At 42.8% G+C, this 24,902-nt stretch overlaps 1 long non-coding RNA gene across 1 annotated transcript; it reads right to left on the reverse strand.

The window, feature by feature from the left end:
- Positions 1-6,365: 6,365 nt before the first annotated feature.
- On the reverse strand, positions 6,366-11,053 carry LOC134965583 (uncharacterized). The gene is made up of 2 exons (XR_010188447.1): positions 10,883-11,053; positions 6,366-6,887 (listed from the first exon to the last, which is right to left on the reverse strand). It is a non-coding gene; the product is annotated as an uncharacterized LOC134965583 (long non-coding RNA).
- Between the last annotated feature and the right edge of the window lie 13,849 nt (positions 11,054-24,902).

Consider the following 24,902-nt stretch of genomic DNA (forward strand, 5'->3'; position numbering starts at 1 on the left):
TTTTTGTTTTGTGTTTACTCACCAGACAGCTGAGGGGAATGTGGTTCCGGTGATTGAGTACTCTCCAAAATGTGTTCTGGTGGCTGAGGCAACACAGTTGAAATACGACGTGGGGGTGGGCTTAATGCTGGTGTTGGTGCGACATCAGGACAACATCTCTTGGTACGCCTGCTCGTGTGGCTGCCAGACCCCTGTGAAGGACGTCTTTGTGGACTGTGATGCGATGTTGAAGTTCCTATGGATTAATGCAAACATTAGATTGTTTGTAAATTTTGTGGTGGGCACATTAACTGGTGTCAATTTTGCGTTACCTGTATCGCCAGCATCCACAGCTCTTGACAGTGTTGCTTGTGTTCTGGAAGTGGTGGTTTGCTTTCGTGCTGTAAAAATGATAAGTTGGTGTTTATGACCTTTAATTACAGTGTGTACTTTTGTAAGCAGCAACATTTAGTGATGTGGCCATATGATTACCATTATGAGTACACTTTCTACCAATAAATTATTTAAAAATGGGTTGCTTCATTGTTTGTGAAAAGGCTAATGAGGTTCCATTTCCAAAGACAAAAACATAGCCAAGTAGTCTAATTTTCCATGGCCAACAGCTGAATATACACCCATGTATTACCATATATTTTTGAGTATTACATTAATCTGAAAATATGTCATTTAAATTTTAAATACCAAAAAAAGTGCAAAGTGAATATAAAGTAAACATACAATACTTAGCCATCTACACTAACATATTGCCCACAAAGACAAGTAAAATACAACATACATTAAACAAATAAAAAAAATAAAAAATTACATTCTAAACAACACGTGACTCACACGTAACTAATGTCCCTTTACAAATAAAGCCATCTATGCAATAATTTACAACTTACAAAATGGACCAAGCAAAATAATAATATACACAAAACCATTACTACCTAACACCTCACTATACAAACACAAAATCATTAAAAATCAAACACAAATAGCTAATCAATTTATAACATAAAAATATATTAACAATACAATATCATTTGAAAAAAACTAATTAGGCATAAACACATATGCAGATATAACAAATTTAAAAAACAGCAACTCACCATTATGCCTAGGATGATCCGAATCCCGCACATTAGTCGCACCAACAACTTCATGCGGAATAAGGGTCCGCACAGGTTCCTCCAACTCCCGATAAGATGCTATAAAGGGATGGCCACCCTCTGTTTGCCTGGCTGACTTAGCCTCCTTTGCCATCTTTGCCTTGACACAGCGCTTGATGTCATAGAATCTCTTCCGACACGTGTCCTCGGTCCTCTTCACTACACCCTCACTGTTTACTGCCGCTACTACCTTCCTCCACAGAACAGTTTTCCTGCGCGAAGGCACCTTGGCCGCATCACGCCCAAACATCTGCCGATGATGGCGCATCAACTCATGCACCAAAGCCATATTTTCCGCATAGCTAAATTTAACATTTCTGCCCATCTTGGTAGTGGTGCGTGGCTGCGGAGCAACACCACCATCACTTTCACTATCACTCGAGGCCACAGTAGCAACCTCACCCTTCTCCACCTCACTCACCTCCTCCACCTCACTCACCTCTGACTGGGACATAATAATGACAAACAACAAAAAACACTAATAAAAAACCCCACAAAACACACTCCTCCACTACCGCTACACACAACACACCAACCACAGACACACACACACACACACACACACACACACACACACACACACACACACACACACACACACACACACACACTCACAAACAATGACAATAGACTGTAACTAAAATGCACAAACACTAAAAATGACACAAACTTTAAAGAGACTATACAATTATCACAAGACTACTTACACACACAATACAGCACTCAACAATCGCAAGAAACCTCCAAAACCGACCAACAAATCACCAACTCCAAAACACTAACTTCCTCTCACCTCTCCACTAGCTAAACCCACGAGGTGCGGCTGGTTGGGGGCGTTTTTATACTAATGAGCACAGACACTCCTCCATTACAAACACAACCAATCACGGACGAGTGACGAAAACGAAAGTTAGAAAATAACAAAAACACTGCCGTGAAAAATGAATTTACGAATACGTAAAAATCCACAAAAATACGACCGCAAATACAAGATTCGGCCGCGTTCACATTAAAAAATATACGAATGACATCGACATCGAAAAATACGAAAACACAAAATATGAAAGCATAGTAAATGAGTCGTAAAAAAAAAAAAAGTTGCAAATTAACACTACCGATGTCAGTCGTGTTTAAACTTCAACCAAATTCTGAACATTACGAATCTTAGTAAATATACCCCATGGAGTCTAGCTTCTGTCCCATGTGGTCTGTGGACCATGCAGTCACATGCTGCCCCTCCCCCCCACACACACCACACACACCACACACACACACACACACACACACACACACACACACATAAACCAAAACCAATCCCCTTAGATGTCTCTTAAGGTAGATATTTTTCCAATATCTATCAATAAACCTAGGGTTTCATTTTATGCAATCTGTGATTTAGCCGAGTGCTTTGAGCGATATCTCCCCAGTAATAAATACACACACATACAGTACATACATCTTTCACACTTCTTTCATCCTGTTTATTTCTTATATAGTTTGAACATGTGAAACTATTATATGATGACTTGCATTGTATTTGACCAATACTGTTTAATGATAAAAGTGAATTCTATGATTAGCAATTGTTTGTTGAATTACATTCTTACGTTTTACATTCTATATGACTGGCGTGCATTCTTCCATGAACAGAATATTCCTAATGATTTAAAGATATATATGTCTATATGCAACCTCTGCGGGTTTGTTATTAAAAGGTACACAATTAGTGATGAATTATTATAAATCACTAAAGGGTTAAAAATATACATTTGCTTCAAATATATGAAATATAGTAGTATAATACAAACAATAGAATCAGACAGAGAAAAGGAGGGGAATAGAAGAGAATAAATATACCCCTTACCATTGGCGCCCGAACAGTACTGCTTTAGACTCAATTTAAAAGCAGAGAACCCACATTTTTTTTCTGTTTAAATTGCTTGTATACAAAATATACTTTATCTCTCTCCGCGCAAGTTTTTTTTTTTTTCCAGCACTAACAAGTTTCCTCAAGACCAAGGATTCACACTGAAGACATTAACCAAGCAAGTATGGTTTTAATTTATAACTTCTATTTGTTACAGCAAATCCAGTTATCTAATGTATTATAAACTCTCCCCAAGTTTATAAAGCAAACATTTTGCTGTTAAATCTCCTCCAGATCAACTTGTTCACAGCCAATACAGCTAGGAATTATCACCATTGTTCTAATTGATGTGCAAACAGTTCCTTTTCTGGCTGGTTTAAGACCTAAGATTTGCATACCAATAGGTTTCCATGAAAAACCAAAAAAAAAAAAAAAAACAACAACAACATTTGTGTGGAAGAGATAGCAGTTTTTACAGTTAAAATTCAAACTGCTTTGGTTTTGATTTTAACAGATGAATGATTAAATGCAGCAAATCCATATATGACTTGTAATTTTTTTGAGATCAATATAAAAGTTTTTATAGTTTTGAAGCAAAAATAAATAGAACTGTAAATTTATTGATAGCGATAATAATTTTTTTGTTTAACAGAAATGTATGGGAACTGTATTCCAATGTACTGTACTGAAAGTAATAACACAAACATTACTTATTATAGTAATTGGCAACTTTTCTAATGTTTGTTAAGGAAATTATACTTTACACAGGAAGGCTTTTAGCACCAATGTGAAGCATTATTTCAGCTAACCACACCTTCTGTTGTTTTGCTCAAAGTTTTAGCACCAACAGAATGGAGGTATTGTTTACAGTGTACAAGACCCAATAAAACAGGGATCTGTATCATACTGTACAGTAGCATTACTGAGCACACACTTGCAATGAACTTGCAATACAATTAGTTAAAATTAATAGATTGTTAATGACTGATTATAAGAACCTTATTTAGGAAGAAGAAAAGAATAGGGATAATTCTACCTATGCTAAAAATGCTAACACTATTTTCTTCTCTTTCCAGATGGACTAAATGTTATTTTTTGTTGTTGATGTTCCTCTTGTTAGAATAAGTTTGTGTGATTCCATGGAATTATGGATACTTGACAGGTTTTAGTCAAAGGTGTATATCTGAGTGTGGTACTCAGTCAAGGTATGAGCCGCGTGGGAGTATCCCACGGACTCATAGACGTGACGCATTAAACGTAACATCTGGGGTACTCTGCCCTGGTTGCAGTGGTACAAGCCATTCGTTGAATATGTCTTTGAAAGTTGTCTATGTGGTTTCGTGCTTAACGACACATTAAGAATTTTGAGCAGACCAAAGTGCACTGGATACCTGTTTTAAGGCCGCTATTAGTGATTTCGGCTGGGTGACTCCAGGTCTGCAAGATAAATTCACACATTCTATAGAGAATCGAGGACTTCATTTCCATGCAGCAGGCAGGAGGGATATCACACAAATTAGTAATACAGTCATAGAACACCGAACATTAAAATATCGATTTTCTTAAATAGATTAAGAAACTCGCAGAAGGGGGGCATACTGGACCCATTTATTCAACTCTGTTACAATTTATAGGTACCCAGGTAAGAAGCTTATAATCAGGTAAGGTATTGCGTGTAATTACATGGACCATATATAGCGGGTTTTGCAATGAGTCCTGTAATAATCGTTCTATATATTGGTAAGTAGAAGGTATTTGAAAGAAGACTAAATCGCAGGAAGGCGAAGTCTTTAACAATAACGGTAAAGATGGATATTCATATAATTTAAGATGCCGCAGATGTTAGGATATCTAAATCTTTCTTTCCTTAGATAAACGGGTCATATGGTAAGTATATATATATATATGTTTGATGTGGAACAGAACATATTCTTTTCTGATGTCAACATTTCATCTAACATCATTCTATACAAGAGATATATAGATGATTTATTCATCATATGGAAAGGCCCGCAAGCCACACTGGAGAACATACTGGATGCTCACAATGCATCCTCTAGTCCTGTGAAACTGGTCTACAAAATGGACCGACACACTATAGATTTCCTAGATGTTAGGATCTCTATTGAGAATGCGAGCATTAACACCACGGTGTTTTCCAAACCAACAGATAGGAACACCTTCTTGCATAATGCAAGTTGCCATCCCAAAGGACTCAAGTTGGGTCTCCCATACTCACAAATGATCAGGATTCACAGAATTAATTCAGACGCAAAAAGAGCAGCATCTCAAATTGATGATCTCATTAATCGTTTCATACTGCGGGGATACAATTCCAAACAACTCCATGAGACCAAATTGAAGGTGCTATCGATGAGCAGAAACACATTATTACAGAAGAAGACCAAGGAAACCATACCATCCAAATTAATTTGGAAAAGCACCTATAACATTGCCTCAGAGGAAACCAATAAAATCACCAAAAAACATTGGCATCTCATTCAAACCGATAATAAATTGAACTTACAGAATACTAACATCATGCCATGCTATCGTCGGTCCAGAAACCTCAGAGACATGTTAGTCAAAACAGATATTTCATCTAAAACTAAAATTGAAAGACCAGCTATGTTTACAGCTCTCAAATGGGGCTGTTTTAGGTGCTCGTGCACAACGTGCCAATATCTTATTTCTGGTGACACCTTCTACCATCCGCATCTGGGCCATAAAATATCCATCAAGCATCATTTAACATGTGAATCTACTTTCGTGGTTTACCAAATTATCTGCCCTTGTGGCTTAACCTACATCGGCAAGACAAAGAGGAAGTTTAAAGAGAGAATGACCGCCCACAGATCGGCCATTAGACTGGCCTTAGCTAAAGGGAAAAGTGAGCAGCCAGTAGCACGCCACTTTGCGATCTTTAAACACTCTCTAGCAAGTTTACGATATCGCATGATAGATCATATACCTGCCAATACTAGAGGTGGAGACAGACACAAAGCTCTCTTAAGATGTGAATCAAGGTGGATACACAAATTGGATGTAATTACACCAAGAGGACTTAATGAATCTTTGCCATTATCCTGTTTCTTCTAAAGTGGCTCTGAATATCACTGAGCATTTCCTTATATGTGTCCTAACTATCATCACTTAGTTTTCCTTTTTCTTTTCTCTTTTTTCTTTTTTCTCTTTTTCTTTATTTTGCTCATTCAGCTTGCATACACTTCTTATCTGATAACTTTTTCTCCCTACATTGTGCAACACAGCCAGAATCCACATCAGATTTCCAATTTACATATACAGGCGAAGTATCTGCTTACCCAGTAAATTAAGTTTTCACACCATTCTATACAGACACACTTTAGCATTTATTATGCAGTATAACTACTCATACCATTAAATTCATCTAGTATAACCAGACATCTAATATTTTGCATTTTACAGCGGAATGTAAATCATAGTTGCAATGTAATAGTTAACATATATTCATGTTCATAACAATTTCATAAAACAGGTGTGGATCAACTATAGCTAAGATCTTCCACTTTCAACACTCCATATCAGTACATTAGGAGCCATAACAACTGCAGTACCTTTTAACATCTTCTAACTGAAACGTCAGTAACTCTTTGAACTTATTACAGCCCTACATGCTCTAATTATAGTTGTATATGTCCATGTCATAGATTTACTGCACAGCAGCTTGGTTACATATGCTGCTTTGTTTATATCAGGAGTGTCACAACGGGTTACCATGGTGATGGGTTCACGGACGTGCACCGCGTAATACGCGATGACGTCATCATCCAGCGCCGCAGCGGCCGAGCGGGTCCCCGCCGGACGGGCGATGCACACTTCACTTCACTCTGGTGGCAGGGATATAAGGTAAGCTTTATTACTGTTGTAATTTATCCTGATGACAATTTTCAAGTAAAATTGAAACGTTGATGGACAGTTGGTGGTGATTATTTACTTCTGCAAGCCTGAGTGCCGCACATTGTTTTGATCCTATATATATATATATATATATATATATATATATATATATATAACTTCAGGAAACATGAATTTTTAGACTGCTATATATATGACATTATAAATATTAAGAAACAATGCAATATATGTAATACTCGGAACGTTGGACATGTAGTATACCCTTAGTACTAGGCATGTTATATGATAAGCAAAGATAAGGAGATCTGGGTCTGTCATGTGCAAGTACATAAGGAGACGTCTTTTTGTAACATTGTTGACAGATTATAATGGATTAAACCTTTCATCTTATAACAATGTTTGAGATACATATAATTGTTCTTAAAACTGTATATGGTAATATATGGGATACAAATAGACAGGTGGTATTAAAATCCGGCTCATTGTGAAATCCCAGGTATATACAGGTATTTACAATGGAATATATATGTATATATTGGAGAAAAATATCCTCAAACCACCTAGTGGTAGTAAGTATGTATTGCAGCCCTCTGACTAGATTCTTAGGAATTTGAAGATGGGCGGGACAAGGTTCTTTTGGAAGATCCTGGAAAAGTTTAATAGCTGATATATCTCTCATAAGGCGAAACAGTATTGGATAAACATCATCACAACTGTTGTAACAGTACATATGGAAAGGTTGTATAAATCCCAAGTGCTTGACACAAATGTGATTTTATTTTTGTGTTCACAAATCTCTGTAAATCCTAGTTAAATTGAGATGTTCAAAATTAAGGAATTAAGGATAACCCTGATTTTTATGGTCTTATACACCAGGATAGGGGAATGACATAGGTCATAAAATATGATCATCCTGTTTAAACTGTCACAGTAATGATTGAAACTGTGGGAAGGTAAGTTATCCTTAAATGCATATAGTGGTAATTTTGATGTTTTTTTTTTTTTTACCTCTGATGACCAGTAGAGACACTCTTGTGCTTTAGGAGTTTTGGAAGTCCCAGATATTGATGTTGTTAAATTAAATGGTAGGACAATTCGTGGTTTCTTTTAACCAGAAAATGGAGAAATTTGCTCATGTTAGAAAAGTGGCTTTGCAGAACATGCATTGAATCAGCTGTTTGCAAAGAAACTATAAAATCATAATCACAAGGTAATCATAAGATGAGCTAATGGTTGCCTAATATCTGATATATGATTGGTCTGTTAACTTGACTTGTTTCATCTCATCATTACCGGTCCATAGCAGGTAAAAGAATGGTCTCATATTTAAAAAGGTTCTACAGGACAATGTTGTGTTATTGGTAATCTATTTGGGTAAAACTTACTAACAGTTTGTGTGTTTGCAATAGATAGGACAAAGTTTCATTTTGACAGTTATTGTATTATGTATACTAATGTTTCTATTTTCACAGAACATCAAGAAACAGTCCAAAAATTTGTCAAAGAGCCCAAGACTTCCTTGATTCTCCTTCCCAATTAATATACAGATTATTGGACAGGAGAAAGGGGGGGGGGGGGGTATATGGGTTAGTTCAGGATAAATATATGTGAAAATCCTGAATATCTGGACATTTTTGTAGAAATGTTTTATGGTAATGTGAAAAGCAAAGGCATCCTAGGATCTGGATGCCATCTATTGGATAAAATAATGTGAAGTTCAATCTGTAGCACTCGCAAATAGTGGGAAATGTGATTTGTAAAAAAATTCAGAATGGAGTATACCAAATCATAAAGTATCATAGAGGGTGGGGAGGGACAACTAATGCTCTCGAAGAGTTTCTGTTTCTCGCATCTACAGGGAAACAAGTCAACAGAAGGATTTCAAAAGGCTACAGGTGGATCGGATGGAAGAGAAGACACCATGGGTAGGTAGAAAGAGACATCCAAACTGATACCTCTTTATTTCCTACGTAGATACAGATGAGAAGGACGAACCCAGCTGTAATCAGATGATATATCCAAAGATGACTGCATGGACCCTTAGATGATCGGACAGGACACAGACCAGAAGTACCGGACACAGTGGACCTGAACCAGATGACAGCCTCAGAAGACCTCACCACACTATGCGAAGACTTCACAAAGAAACAACTAGGCCTTTAGTTTCCATTGTTAAGAAATATTAGGAAAGGGCTTGCCCACATAGGCAGATTTTTTTGTCCTTACATAAGTATGCATACATATAAAAAATACATTTTTTTCCATCTACCTATGGCGGTGCAGGGGAGAAATGCCTCTTCTCAACCCCTTCATTACTTTATACTTTGAACTGTGAAATTACTTTGTTGTAATCTTTTCCAAACGAAATCTTTTCTTTCTTTAGACACCTGTACTAACAGAACACACACTTACACTAAAATGTTTTTGACTGTATGTCATTTTAATCTGTCGGATGCCAGATCACTATCAACAGGGGGATATGTTACAGAGTAATTTCCTTATATCCATTTTAGAGACATATATTATATTTTACTATTATACAAAGAATTAAACTGGTAACGTGCTTGCTTTAGCCAGGCCTAATTAACATCTCTACACTGTAGCCTTGGCTAGTTAGCATTTGAATAGACAATCCCAGCTCACATGGCCTGAGCTGGCCATGTGAGCTAGCCCACCCACTCCCTGTGAAAGACACACCCACAATTTGCAGGTATGATATATTGTACCTACTTGAAATCAGAGACCACTCACCCTGAAGCATTGAGACAGATGTACAGTAGCTGGACACATATAACTACTGGCTACATTATATAGCATAACCAGCATACAATATGCTCTGGTTATTGAGATACTGTGTTGGCTTGGAATTGTAAAATCAGCACATATGCATTATGTTGAAGCTTATACATTCTGGAATATAGTGGTCTTTCAGAGATATGTAGTTAATAAAATGGCTTCTGCTATGTGACTTTATGGCCTAGCAAAGAATGCCATGTGCTTGAACCTGCAAACCTAAAATGGCTGCTGACATTCCCTTTTGAACCATTTGTTACAGACTTTGGAATCATGGGAGTTTTCCACAAATGGAGTCTAGCTTCTGTCCCATGCGATCTGTGGACCATGCAGTCACATGCTGCCCCTCCCCCCCCCCCCCCCACACACACACACATAAACCAAAACCAATCCACTTAGATGTCTCTTAAGGTAGATATTTTTCCAATATCTATCAATAAGCCTAGGGTGTCATTTTATGCAATCTGTGATTTAGCCGAGTGCTTTGAGTGATATCTCCCCAGTAGTAACACACACACACACACACACACACACACACACACACACACACACACACACACACACACACACACACACACACACACACACACACATACAGTATATACATCTTTCACACTTCTTTCATCCTGTTTATTTCTTATATAGTTTGAGCATGTGAAACTATTATATGATGACTTGCATTGTATTTGACCAATACTGTTTAATGATAAAAGGGAATTCTATGAGCAGCAATTGTTTGTTGAAATACATTCTTACGTTTTACATTCTATATGACTGGCGTGCATTCTTCCATGAACAGAATATTCCTAATGATTTAAAGATATATATGTCTATATGCAACCTGTGCGGGTTTGTTATTAAAAGGTACACAATTAGTGATTAATTATTATAAATCACTAAAGGGTTAAAAATATACATTTGCTTCAAAGATATGAAATATAGTAGTATAATACAAACAATAGAATCAGACAGAGAAAAGGAGGGGAATAGAAGAGAATAAATATACCCCTTATCACACACACACACACACACACACACACACACACACACACACACACACACACACACACACACACACACACACACACCATCCTGTCCCTGCACTCACTACATATGCCAGACACACAGATTCCTGACACACACACACAGAGTCCAGGCTCTGGCTGCTACTCACCCCAGTCACTGTGCACGGGTGGCTGCTGCTGGCACTGTGGGACCCCATTTCCCTCCTCCCCTGTCACATTGCTCAGCTCTGGTGTCTGTCTTTCTTCAATTCCTGGATTGGTCACATGACCAATCTGAGGTGTCCATCAGAGGTCACACACGCCCCCACTGTGAGGCATGCCTCTCATTTCTCTGTTCTATGCAGTCTGATTGGCCGCTGTGTAGTCCCACCCATCTTTACAGTCAGTGTCCGACAGTGTGAGAGATGACGCTGAGCTGCTGCTGCCTCTTCTCTATCTCTCCCTGCAGTTCCAGGAGCTCTGAATGTCTGGTAAGTTTTATCTATAAAGATGATTGTATTAACACAAAGAAGATGCTTATAAGTTATATCTTCTTTGTGTTATTCTAATAATTTTTCTAGTGAGAACTCTGAGTATGACAGAGAGCATGACAGGTGAGGCTCTGCCTCCCCTGACTGCACGTCCCTGAGTACAGTATATTGGGGTACTGGGGAGAGTGGGCAGCTGTAGGGCATTATTGACTGATACTGTAGTGTGGACAGATCACCAGAGTGCAGAGTACAATGCAGGAAGAATACAGTTCGGAGAGGGTATGTAAGCTCAGAGAGGGATAAAGAGGAGCAGAAAGGAAGTGACAGACAGCAGTCATATGGCAGTGATAATAAAAGACAAAGAAGACAGACAGCTGGGAGCTAAGAGCTAACTGGAGAACAGAATACAGACAGATGAGGTCACAAAGGGAGTGTGACAGCAGGGTATGAAGAGATGCAAGGGCAGTGTAAAACTGTAGCTGTGACTGAGAATCAGAGCTCTGCGCAGCTGCTCCTCCTCTCCATGGGTGCTCTCCCAAGGTGTCCTCTCCCCATCCATGCTGAGCTCCTACCCACTCTCCCGATCCCCGGTACCTGGCTGCAGTGATTCGGCTCAGAGACCACTGACCAATAGGAGAGCAAAAACTGCACCAGGCTGACACCTGTTTGATACTCCACTATGTAGCCTCTGTATCGCAAGATGGGCCACATCATGCAATGGGAGATCCCCTGCAAGGCCGCTCTTCCTGTAAAAGATACTGGTGGGCAGCTTGCAAGAACATCACATAAATAGTAACACACATATACCCATACATACAGCATATAGTTGTAATGCCCACAAATCCGGTGCCGAATTTAAAAAATGAGTGTGGGTGTAAAATAAACCTGGTTCGGATAAGATCAGAGAGGCAGACATGCTTTACCCCTCAGACACAATGACAATACATGGAACCGGATCCAACTCCAGTTTATTATTATACGCTAAAGGTGACAATAACAGAATATGTAACAATTGTGTTAAGAACTCTTTGTTCACATACACGACAGGAAAACTTGGGTATAAGCTGGCGTTGTCCTTAAATAGCACATTGCTGGTTATACGAGACGTATAACCAGCAATAACAATTAGGCAGGTGAGTTGCGGGAACAGGTAAGCAAGCTGGCGTCTTTAAATAGCACAGTCTCGTATAACCAGCAATAAGGATTAGGCAGGTGAGTTGCGGGAACAGGTAAGCAAGCTGGCATTGTTTTTAAATAGCACACAGGTATATAAGCTGTAACAGGCACTGCTGGGCGGAGCTTGCATAAACAGTCATAAAACAACCTGCCTTTGTAGTAGTAAGCACATAGGTATATCAGCTTTATTGGCACTGCTGGGCGGAGCTTGCATAAAACAGTCAAAAATAATTCCACCTTTGTAGTAGTAAGCACACCAGTATATAAGCTTTAACTGACACTGTTGGGCGGAGCTTGCATAAACAGTTAATCATAACCCAGCCTTTGTAGTAAGAAGCACACAGGTATATAAACTTTAACAGGCTCTGCTGGGCGGAGCTTGCATATATGATCAATGAAATACCAGCGTTGCAGAACAGCAAACAGGTGCATATACTTTAACCATCACTCTGCTGGACGGAGCTTGCAGAATAGCAGACAGAAGCATAACCTTTAACTATCACTCTGCTAGATGGAGCTTGCAGAAATAATCAATGACACACCAGCATTGCACATTCTTGGACACAAACATTAACCGTAACATAAGTTGCTGGGAGCACATATACAGCATAAACAATCACTTTAACAATACTTCAGCCGTAATTACTATGGGGAATACACACCCCTACCCCCTTTTGTAGACAATGGGGCACCAATAACGGAGGGGAGCCTACTCCCTTGTAATGTCCCCAAGTACTGGGCTGAGGGGACGAAGAGGTGCCCACCCCCCTTACAGCCTTATAAAACAAACAAGTGGGGCACAGCACTAGTGGGCAGCCTACCCCCTTTATCTACTATTTTTCCCAATGCAGGGGCTCTGAAATTAAATGGGGAGCCTACCCCTCCCCCCTCTTTATTAAAGTTGTCCTGTGGGCCACAGCTGTAATGAGGGGAACCTAGCCACTTTATATAATATAATCCTGGAGAATGGAGTTGTATCTGCACACACACAATTTATTGATACAAATTTTGGAACAAAAGGCTCCAAACTAGCCCCTATTAATTGCAGGTATTTACCATTACTTATGGGGGTGCTACCAACTACAGCTAAAGTTAGTCAGTCGTGAAAAAAGAAAATAAAAGGCTGTATTGTTGATGCACAAGAAGAGGGGTGACCTGATTGTCACAACCTTCTCAGAAAAATACTAAAATTTAACTTTTATTAATGTCAGGTTAAAATAGTGTGATAATGACTAACACACAAACTACGAACACACTTTTAATCTTTAATCACATTTAGTATTTCTATTGCACTTGTGGTATGTGTTGTATATGTCTTGATTTTAACCTCTATGTTTCGTCTATACTCGTAGTTTGTGTGTTAGTCATTATCACACTATTTTAACCTGACATTAATAAAAGTTAAATTTTAGTAATTTTCTCAGAAGGTTGTGACAATCAGGTCACCCCTCTTCTTGTGCATCAACAATACAGCCTTTTCTTTTCTTTTTTCACGACTGTATAATATAATCCCCAATGCAGAGTTTGGCAGTGGAAGGGTTAATTACAGGGGCAGAGTGTGGCAGCGGAAGGGTTGTAGCTGGTTCTCACCACACGTTGCGGCGCTTCTGCCACCTCCAATCCTCCACGTATTCAGCGCAGCCCGGGCTGCAACTCTGTCCAAAGGACTGCTGTCCAGGTGTCCACTCAGTCCGGCTGGTGCTGATCTTCTGGGCTCCGGTGAAGAGTCTTCCCGCCTGCTCCCACCACCGGTCCGCGCCATCATCTTCATAGACACCAGGGATCCTCGGCGGTAGTCGCTCCTATGAGTCCTCTTCTCCATTTGTGGTGCTCTCCAGTCAGGCTGCCATGGGTCCTCGCTGGTAGTCTTCTTTCCAGGGTCGTCCTTTGCAGTCCCTGTGTGCCTATCACCTACCGCCCGCTGCAGCTCCTCGGGATCCAGGGGACGAAGGTCATCCATGGCTTCACTGGATGGGCTGCGGTCTCTCCGGTGTAGCACTCCAGTCTGCTACCCTTGACGACACTTCCTCGTGTTCTGTCCCCGCTAGCACTGAAGCAGCCTGCTCTTCTCCTCAGGCAGAGTCTCCGGCTTTCTACTGACTCAGGTGTTGCGGTCTCTCCGGCGCTGCGGCTCTGCTACTCCGGCTGTGGTCCACTCAGCTGCTGGGCATCCACCTCCATATGTTCCGGACACTACATGCTGGGCTCCCCAGATAGACTGACTCCCATTCTTCCCCAGGCTCTCTCTCTTACGCTGTGGGGCTGCTTATCTCAGTCTCTGTCCCTCTGGACCTCCCCTGTCCTCCTTGATGACTGGCTCCCTGGACCCCAGCAACAGACCGCCCCAGGGACCTTCTGCCCTACAACCAGGGGGAACCAATCAGTAGGGGAACATTCTTCCTGGGCTTACTGTTGCTGACCAGGAGGGGGGAATCATCACACTATAGTGGCGCCAAAGCTCCCTGTCCAGAGCTGACATGGTCAGCAAAAGTTTAGCCCATGTGCTTCTATGGGCTGTGTGTTTTACTCTGGCTATGTGAGGGACAATTAAATAAAAAAAAACAGTGGGGTCTCTTTCAGTTTAAACAATGGGGTATTACACAGTCAAATGTCGGTATTCTGACTATGTCGGCATTTTGAACATGTTGGCATAATGAATGTCGGTATTTTGACCGTGTCGGTCAATAGCTGACGGGATTATGTCCGTCGGTATTGTATCTGTCAGTAAATGAACTGCTACCCTTATAATAGTCCCATAGCAAATATTGGGGTATATTTACTAAAATTCATATTTGTACTGATTTGGAGGGAGATTAAACACGAATGACATTGAATGTGTAAATTTGCAACTTTTTGAATTTTTTACGCCAGATTTACTATGCTGTCGTATTCTGCATTTTCGTTTTTTCCGATGTCGATGTAATTCGTAATTTCGGCCAGTGTTTTACGGGAGTGAATAGTAAAACACTGCCGACATTAACACAATGAATCTCGGCCGTATCTGTGAGATCCGTGCAGGGCTTCATTGTGCACCTTTAAAAAAAAAATAAAGTGTTAAAAATCCACACAAAAAAAATGCGTGGGGTCCCCCCTCCTAAGCAAAACCAGCCTCGGGCTCTTTGAGCCGGTCCTGGTTGAAAAAATATGGGGAAAAAATTGACAGGGGTTCCCCCATATTTGATCAACCAGCACCGGGCTCTGCGCCTAGTCCTGATGCAAAAAATACGGGGGACAAAAAGCGTAGGGGTCCCCCATATTTTTGTACCAGCACCGGGCTCCACTAGTCAGAGAGATAATGCCACAGCCGGGGGACACTTTTATATAGGTCCCTGCGGCCCTGGCATTAAATCACTAACTAGTCACCCCTGGCCGGGGTATCCAGGAGGAGTGGGGACCCCTTAAATCAAGGGGTCCCCCCCTCCAGCCACCCAAGGGCCAGGGGTGAAGCCCGAGGCTGTCCCCCCCATCCAAGGGTGGCGGATGGGGGGCTGATAGCCTTGTGAAGAAATAAGAATAGTGTTTTTTGTAGCAGTACTAAAAGTCCAGCAAGCCTCCCCCGCAAGCTGGTACTTGGAGAACCACAAGTACCAGCATGCGGTGGACAAACGGGCTCGCTGGTACCTGTAGTACTACAAAAAAATACCCAACAAAAAACAGGACACACACACCGTGAAAGTAAAACTTTATTACATACATGCACACCTACATACATACATACATACTTACCTATGTTCACACGAGGCTCGGTCCACTTCTCCATGTAGACTCCACGGGGTACCTGTGAAAAAAATTATACTCACATAATCCAGTGTATCTTGTGTCCTCATTATAATCCACGTACTTGGCAAAAAAACAAACCGGAAACCCGAACCACGTACTGAAAGGGGTCCCATGTTTACACATGGGACCCCTTTCCCCAACTGGCGGAACCCCCCGTGACTCCTGTCAAAGAGGGTCTCTTCAGCCAATCAGGGAGCGCCACGTCGTGGCACTCTCCTGATTGGCTGTGCGCTCCTGAACTGTCAGTGAGGCTGCGCACTGAAGATACAATGTAGCGCATAGGCACTCCATTGTATCCAATTGTGGGAACTTTGCGGTCAGCGGTTGAGGTTACTCGCGGTCAACCGCTGACCGCAAAGTTCCCACCATTGGATACAATGGAGCGCCTATGCGCTACATTGTATCTTCAGTGCGCAGCCTCACTGACAGTACAGGAGCGCACAGCCAATCAGGAGAGTGCCACGAAGTGGCGCTCCCTGATTGGCTGAAGAGACCCTCTTTGACAGGAGTCACGGGGGGTTCCGCCAGTCGGGGAAAGGGGTCCCATGTGTAAACATGGGACCCCTTTCAGTACGTAGTTCGGGTTTCCGGTTAGTTTTTTTGCCAAGTACGTGGATTATAATGAGGACACAAGCTACACTGGATTATGTGAGTATAATTTTATTCACAGGTACCCCGTGGAGTCTACATGGAAAAGTGGACCGAGCCTCGTGTGAACATACTGTAGGTAATTATGTATGTATGTAGGTGTGCATGTATGTAATAAAGTTTTACTGTCACGGTGTGTGTGTCCTGTTTTTTGTTGGGTATTTTTTTTGTAGTAATACTACAGGTACCAGCGGGCCCGTTTGTCCACCGCATGCTGGTACTTGTGGTTCTCCAAGTACCATCTTGCGGGGGAGGCTTGCTGGGACTTGTAGTACTGCTACAAAAAACACTATTCTTATTTTTTCACAAAGCTATCAGCCCCCCATCCGCTGCCCTTGGATGGGGGGGACAGCTTCTGCTTCACCCCTGGCCCTTGGGTGGCTGGAGGGGGGGACCCCTTGATTTAAGGGGTCCCCACTCCTCCAGGGTACCCCGGCCAGGGGTGACTAGTTAGTGATTTAATGCCAGGGCCGCAGGGACCTATATAAAAGTGTCCCCCGGCTGTGGCATTATCTCTCTGACTAGTGGAGCCCGGTGCTGGTTCAAAAAATACGGGTGACCCCTACGCTTTTTGTCCCCCGTATTTTTTGCACAAGGACCAGGTGCAGAGCCCGGTGCTGGTTGATCAAATATGGGGGAACCCCTGTAATTTTTGTCCCCATATTTTTTCAACCAGGACCGGCTCAAAGAGCCCGAGGCTGGTTTTGCTTAGGAGGGGGGACCCCATGCATTTTTTTATTTTATTTTTAACACTTTCCCACCCCTTCCCATTAATAAACATGCACGGATCTCACGGATCCGTGCATGCCTATCAGAACATGGTAAAAAAAAGCAGGTCTATTTTAAAACTGCTTTTTTTTACGATTTGTATTTTTTCACGGCAGTGTTTGGCTGTTGCCGGCAGTGTTTGTGAAATAGAATTTTTAGTAAATTACCGAGTTGTATCAAATAACAGGCGTATTTGACCGATGGTGTATTCATTCGTATTTTTTTTCTTTGACTTCAAAAAAATACGAATGCCCTCATCACTGCTGAGATTTGAGTTTAGTAAATTCCCGAGATGACACTTTGAAGAAAAGACACCAAATCGGTCAAAATCGGGAGCTTAGTAAATATACCCCATTGAGTGGAACATCCACTCTGCCGGCCTTTGGTTTCTAGCCCACCAACTCACTTTGCTTATTGTGGTTTCTTTTTTGTTGTTTTTTTCTCATCCCTTATGTGTAAGAATCTTTACCTATTATCTTTGATCACCAATAGTTCTGTAACAAAGTAAAATACCATAAAAAAGTTCAAAACTAATTTTCAAATTTTAATTTTTTTGGCACGTACCCATTTGCAGACGTTCTATGCCAGCCAACATCAGGTTAATGCCAGCCTGCAACAAGAACATGCAAACCAATTGCAAATCAATCCCTACAGTTTGACATATAAATTCCAGCTCATTTTGTAGAAAATATCGTCCTTTACAGACTTGGAAGAACTGTGAATGCTGAGATACCATATGCAAAATGAATAAAATGAAGCAGATCAGTTGTACTCATACATAGAGGAATACCTCACCACAATGGCATAAGTTTGTCCCAGTTGCCCGAAGGCAAGATAAGTAATGGTGCCACACCCCCAAATAAATATATATATATATATATATATATATATATATATATATATATATATATATATATTTATCTATATATGGGGGGGGCAGTATGTGCATACATACATTTATCTATATTTGGGGGGGCACATATATATATATATATATATATATATAGCTACATTTAATTGTCATTTATTTTAAATCACACATTTCTCGGTAGTCATACACAGGGGTTAAAGTGAGCCAGAATGGGGCGGAACTGCGTTCCACCAGTTCCACTTGGAGACGGAACGCAGTTCCGCCTCCTCTGGCTCACCTAACCCAATGTGTCCCCGGCGCCGCACAGGGAGATGACGGGTGCCCGCTGAGATTGTGTTACCAGCGGGCACCGGTCTCCATCTCTACACCGAATGCCAGAGGCATGAGCTCAGTACCAAGAGAGGAGGACTGCAGCGGTCTGGAAGCGGGAGCGGGGCTCGGTGAGTATAGTGTGTTTTTTGGTTTATTCTTTGGTGCAGCGGCACGTTTACTGGGGGGGGGGCATTACTACTGAGGGGGCATCTATTGGGGGCAAACTACGGGGGGACATTACTACTGGGGGGCATCTACAAGGGGCATTACTACTGGGGGGGCATTACTACTAGGGGCAAACTACTTGGGGGCATTACTACTGGGGGGCATCTACTGGAAGCATTATTACTGGGGGTCATATATTGGGGGCAAACTCCTGGGGGGCATTACTACTGGGGGCATCTACTGGGGACAAACTACTGGGAGACATTATTACTGGGGGGTATCTACTGGGGGCAAACTACTGGGGGACATTATTACTGGGGTCCAACTACAAAGGGGCAAACTACTGGGGGGTAAGCTACAAGGGGGCAAGCTAATGGGGGCAAACTACAATGAGGAAAACTACAAAGGGGCTAACTGGGGGCAAACTACAGGAGGGCATTACTACTGGTGGCGTAACTACAGGGGCATTACTACAGGGGGGATAAACTACAGGGGGGCTAAACTACTGGGAGCATAACTACAGGAGCCAAACTACTGGAGGCAAACTACAACGGGGAAAACTACAAAGGGGCTAACTACTGGGGGCAAACTGCAGGAGGGCATTACTACTGGTGGCATAACTACAGGGGCATTACTACAGGAGGAATAAACTACAGGGGGGCATTACTACTGGTGGCGTAACTACAGGGGCATTACTACAGGGGGGATAAACTACAGGGGGGCTAAACTACTGGGAGCATAACTACAGGAGCCAAACTACTGGAGGCAAACTACAACGGGGAAAACTACAAAGGGGCTAACTACTGGGGGCAAACTGCAGGAGGGCATTACTACTGGTGGCATAACTACAGGGGCATTACTACAGGAGGAATAAACTACAGGGGGGCATTACTACTGGTGGCGTAACTACAGGGGCATTACTACAGGCGGGATAAACTACAGGGGAGCTAAACTACTGGGGGCTAAACTACAAGGGGGGCATAACTACAAGGTCTAAACTATTGGAGGCATAACTACAGGGGCTAAACTACAAGGGGGCAAACTACAGGGGGTCATTACTACTGACGGCTAAACTACAAGCAGGCAAACTACTGGGGGCATTACCACTGTTAGGCTAAACTACATGGTGCAAACTACAGGAGGGCTAAACTACTGGGGGCATTACCACTGGGAAGCTAAACTAAAGGGGGGGTAAACTACTGGGGTCATAACTGCAGGGGCATTACCACTGGGGGCATAACTACTAGGGCTAAACGACTGGGGGCATTACTACAGGCAACATTACTACTGGGGGCCCTACTAATGAGGGCATTGTAAAGTGGGCACTTCATAAGGGGCATCACTCCTTTGTACATAAGGGGCACTACTATTGCGGGCATTGCATAAGGGGCACCACTACTATGAGGTCTATATAAGGGGCACTACAAGTACAGTGGACAGTGCATAATGAGCACTACTACTGTGGGCATTGTATAAGAAGCGCTACTGTGGTGACATTATGTGTATTACGGGGTGCTACTACTGTGGGCATTATTACTATTGTGTGATCATGCCCCTTTCTTTTGGAGACCACGCCCATTTTTGCAGTGCGCGCAATGCCTTTGTTACTTGGGCGTCGTGGGGAGTGGGGGTGAGTTCCACCACCTCTCTAGGACTTCTTTAAGCACTGGTCATACATAGGATTAGAACTAATGACCTGTTACATGGAAGTCAGACACCTTAAAGATCAAGCTATTTGCTCCTGTGTAGCAAGGCTGCAGATTGTCATGATATAAAGCTACTTAGAATTGTCAATTCAAAAGCATAACTAAGCAGATCTATGTAGCCACACATTACATAGATCTGCTCAGTCACTCACAATGCTGATTACTTCTCTGACAATTATTTTACAAGTGTCATACCCAGGATTAGAACCAATGACCTATTACACTTACAACTTACTTATGGAGTTATTTGCTCCTGTAGAGTGTGAGAATTGTAACTATATGAAGTTACTTCTCTGACAAGTAGACGTAGCTTCATATAGTTAGAATTTTCATAATTCCTATACAGGAGCAAATAGATCTATCAGTAAGGTGCCGACTTCCAGTGTAATAGGTCGTGGGTTCTAATCCTGGGTATGACTCTTCTAAAATGTGCATCTATAATAAAGAGGGTGTGACTTGTAAGGAGTAGTGACTAGTGAGGGAGGAGAGTCAGTAGAGATAGCAGTGGCTATCAATTAACTTATTTGAATTATGTTGCTGAACACAGAATGGGAGGAGAGGTTCCCCCTACAGAGCAGGAGACTGGCGGCAGCCAACTCTGTTGCCTTCCACAGTTATACCTCTGCCTCGCCACTAAAAGGTTAAACTGAAGGATCCAGGAAACACAAGCTGCTGGTAATAGTTGTCCTATTTTTTAAAGTATTTGTAAAGCCAATGAAAAAAATCAGATTTTAATTACCTACTGGTAAATCCTTTTCTCGTAATCCTTAGAGGATACTGGGGTTCCACTTAGTACCATGGGGGTATAGACAGGTCCACTAGGAGCCATGGGGACTTTTAAGAATTTGATAGTGTGGGCTGGCTCCTCCCTCTATGCCCCTCCTACCAGACTCAATCTAGGAAACTGTGCCCGAAGAGAGGGACATATTTTGATAGAAGGATAAAGATAGTGGTGAGATTCTGAACCAGCACACACAAACAGAGGAAAGCTAAGCTAACCCAACTTTAAACATGAACAGCAACAGCTGAACCAACAATACTTAACCAAGTAACAGTGCAGGAAGAACGAAGCACCGGGCGGGCGCCCAGTATCCTCTATGGACTACGAGAAAAGGATTTACCGGTAGGTAATTAAAATCCTATTTTCTCTTACATCCTAGAGGATACTGGGGTTCTACTTAGTACCATGGGGATGTACCAAAGTTTCCAAACCGGGTGGGAGAGTTCTGAGGTTCCTGCAGAACTGATTGACCAAACTGAGGGTCCTCAGAGGCCAAAGTATCAAACTTGTAGAACTTAGCAAACATGTTCGAACCTGACCAAGTAGCAGCTCGGCAGAGCTGTAACGAGACACCCCGGGAAGCCATCCAGGAAGAATCCACCGACCCAGTGGGCCTGTACAGATTTTGGAACCAGCAAGCTTGCCATGGAATAAGCATGCTGGATAGTGAGCCTGATCCAGCGTACAATTGTCTGCTTTGAAGAAGGACACCCAATTTTATTGGGATCATATAGGACGAACAGCAAGTCAGATTTTCTGTGATGAGCTGTCCTATTTCATTATACCTGTCACGATCCGGGTATCTGGACGCCATTTCTTACCCATCAGATGCCTCCTAAGGCTGGCTCAGCGCTCCAGGACCGGATCCCATCTGTTATCCTGATGTGTACATTCCTGTATCCTCTCCTGTCACTCTGGGACGCTGTCACAGTAAACGCCATATTACACCTGGCATGGCGTCTCCCGCGGCCTCCGTCGCCGTCCCTGAACTTCTGCATGCAGAGTGTCTGAGTGGCGATTACGTCAGCCGCGGCCTCCGCTGTGTCCGCGTGGTTGGATGTGCATCTGTCAGCCTGGCGTCTCCTGTCTCCGGTGGCCGGCGCCGCCATTACTGTTTTCATTACCACATGGATTACAAACCAAACTTCCCTCCAAGCGTCTGCATGGGCGCAGCCATCTTGGATTCTGTCAGCTGATCATTTCCACCAATCTGTTCTCAGTATTGATAATCTGCATAATTGCCTAGCCAATCCCTTCCTTGCTGCAGGTATAAATACACTGTGCCTGAGCAAAGAAGGCGTCAGTGCTTTGGTTGTCAAACCTAGTTCCTGTTTGTCTCTCTCCTGTGATTGTCTTCCAGGTTCCAGCTCCTGTCTCAAGACTTCCACCATAGAGACCCGCACCAGCATTCCACCTGCGGTGTAGCCTGACTCTCCAATCCATTGTGGATTCATCTGTTTCCAGCTACAACATTACCTGCTTCCAGCTCAGCTTCCAGCAGAGTACAGCTTCCCTTAAAGGGCCGGTGTCCTTTCTACACTTTACCACTCTCCACCGGTATTATTATTTCTCCGCTCTCAAGTTCTACATTTCAGTTCATATTTCATCGCTCCCAAGTTCATTTATTATTTAACTGGTTCCAGCCAGTATCCACTCCGTGCTAACAACAGTCTGGTTCCAGCCAGTATCCACAGCAGCTGTTTTATCTTCAGCAACCCAGCTTTTCCTGGAACACCAGCTGGCACAATCCTGGGTTATCTCCATTGCTACAGTCGGGCCCGGTAAGGACTTTCCATCTAGAAGATCATAAGAACTATCTCACACTACCAGTGCCCTGTGGCTCCTGCCATCCTGTAGTACCCAGGAACTGTATTTATTCTTTGCTGACTTTTACGTTTTCTTTTACTGCTGCTGTGTTGCGGAGTTGTCATAATAAACATCATTGACTTTTATCCAAGTTGTCGTGGTCACGCCTTCGGGCAGTTATTATTCATGTTACTTACATGTCCAGGGGTCTGATACAACCTCCCAGGTTCCGGTACATCTCAGCCCCTACAACTGAGGCTGCCTCCCGTCAGCTCAGGCCCTCAGTTGTGACAGTAAGCACTGACCTAATGAATCCAGCCGGAGACCAGGATCAAGCGGCCAGGCCGATGCAAGAACTGGCAGCCCGACTAGAACATCAGGAGGCTGCACAGGGCCACATCATCCGCTGTCTCCAGGATCTCTCTACTCGGCTGGATGGGATTCAGACAACTCTCCGTGGATCAGGCGCGTCTGGTGCGTCAACCACAGTGACTCCAGCTATAACCCCACCCACCTTACCCATTTCTGCTCCACGTCTTCATCTTCCAACGCCAGCAAAATTTGACGGATCTCCAAGATTCTGCAGGGGATTTCTCAACCAGTGTGAGATTCAGTTTGAGCTACAACCTGGCAATTTTCCCAGTGACCGTACAAAAATTGCCTACATTATTTCTCTTCTCAGTGGCTCAGCCCTTGATTGGGCATCACCGTTATGGGAGAGGTCCGACACCCTGCTATCTTCCTACAAAGCCTTCGTGTCAACATTCAGGCGCATCTTCGACGAGCCAGGCCGGGTAACCTCAGCTTCATCCGAGATTCTCCGTTTACGCCAGGGGTCACGTACTGTAGGACAATATCTGATACAGTTCCAGATCCTGGCATCCGAACTGGCATGGAACGACGAGGCCCTGTATGCTGCATTCTGGCATGGCTTATCTGAGCGTATTAAAGATGAGTTAGCTACCAGAGACTTACCTTCTAAGTTAGATGAGCTAATCTCACTCTGCACGAAAGTTGATTTACGTTTCAGAGAGAGAGCAACTGAGCGTGGAAGATCATCTGCTCCAAAATCTTCTGCTCCTCCTCCTCGTCAACTGTCACCATCTAAAGATGAGCCCATGCAACTTGGCCGTTCCCGTTTAACTCCTGCTGAGCGCCGAAGACGTCTCTCCGAGTTTCTCTGTCTCTATTGTGCAGCTCCGTCTCACACCATTAATGCCTGTCCCAAACGTCCGGGAAACTCCAAATCCTAGCTCGCCAAGGAGAGGGCTGGCTAGGAGTAATGATCTCCTCTCCATCTCCTCAAGATTGTAATCTCCCAGTCTCGCTTCAAGTTGCTCAACGTTATCGGAACGTCATTGCCCTCCTTGATTCCGGAGCAGCTGGGAACTTTATTACCGAAGCCTATGTTAAACGGTGGTCCCTACCCACCGAGAGACTTCCTTCGTCCATTTCTTTAACTGCCGTGGATGGCAGCAAAATTTTTGATGCAGTTATTTCTTTAAGGACTCTACCAGTTCGTCTGAGAGTGGGAGTTCTTCATTCCGAACTTATTTCTTTTTTAGTGATTCCAAGAGCCACACATCCTGTGGTCCTGGGCCTTCCATGGCTCCGTCTTCACAATCCTACAATTGATTGGACGACTACGCAAATCCTGGCATGGGGTTCCTCCTGTGCTGAGACATG

The sequence above is a fragment of the Pseudophryne corroboree genome, chromosome 10, assembly GCF_028390025.1.
Source record: "Pseudophryne corroboree isolate aPseCor3 chromosome 10, aPseCor3.hap2, whole genome shotgun sequence".
NCBI classification, from domain to species: Eukaryota; Metazoa; Chordata; class Amphibia; order Anura; family Myobatrachidae; genus Pseudophryne; species Pseudophryne corroboree.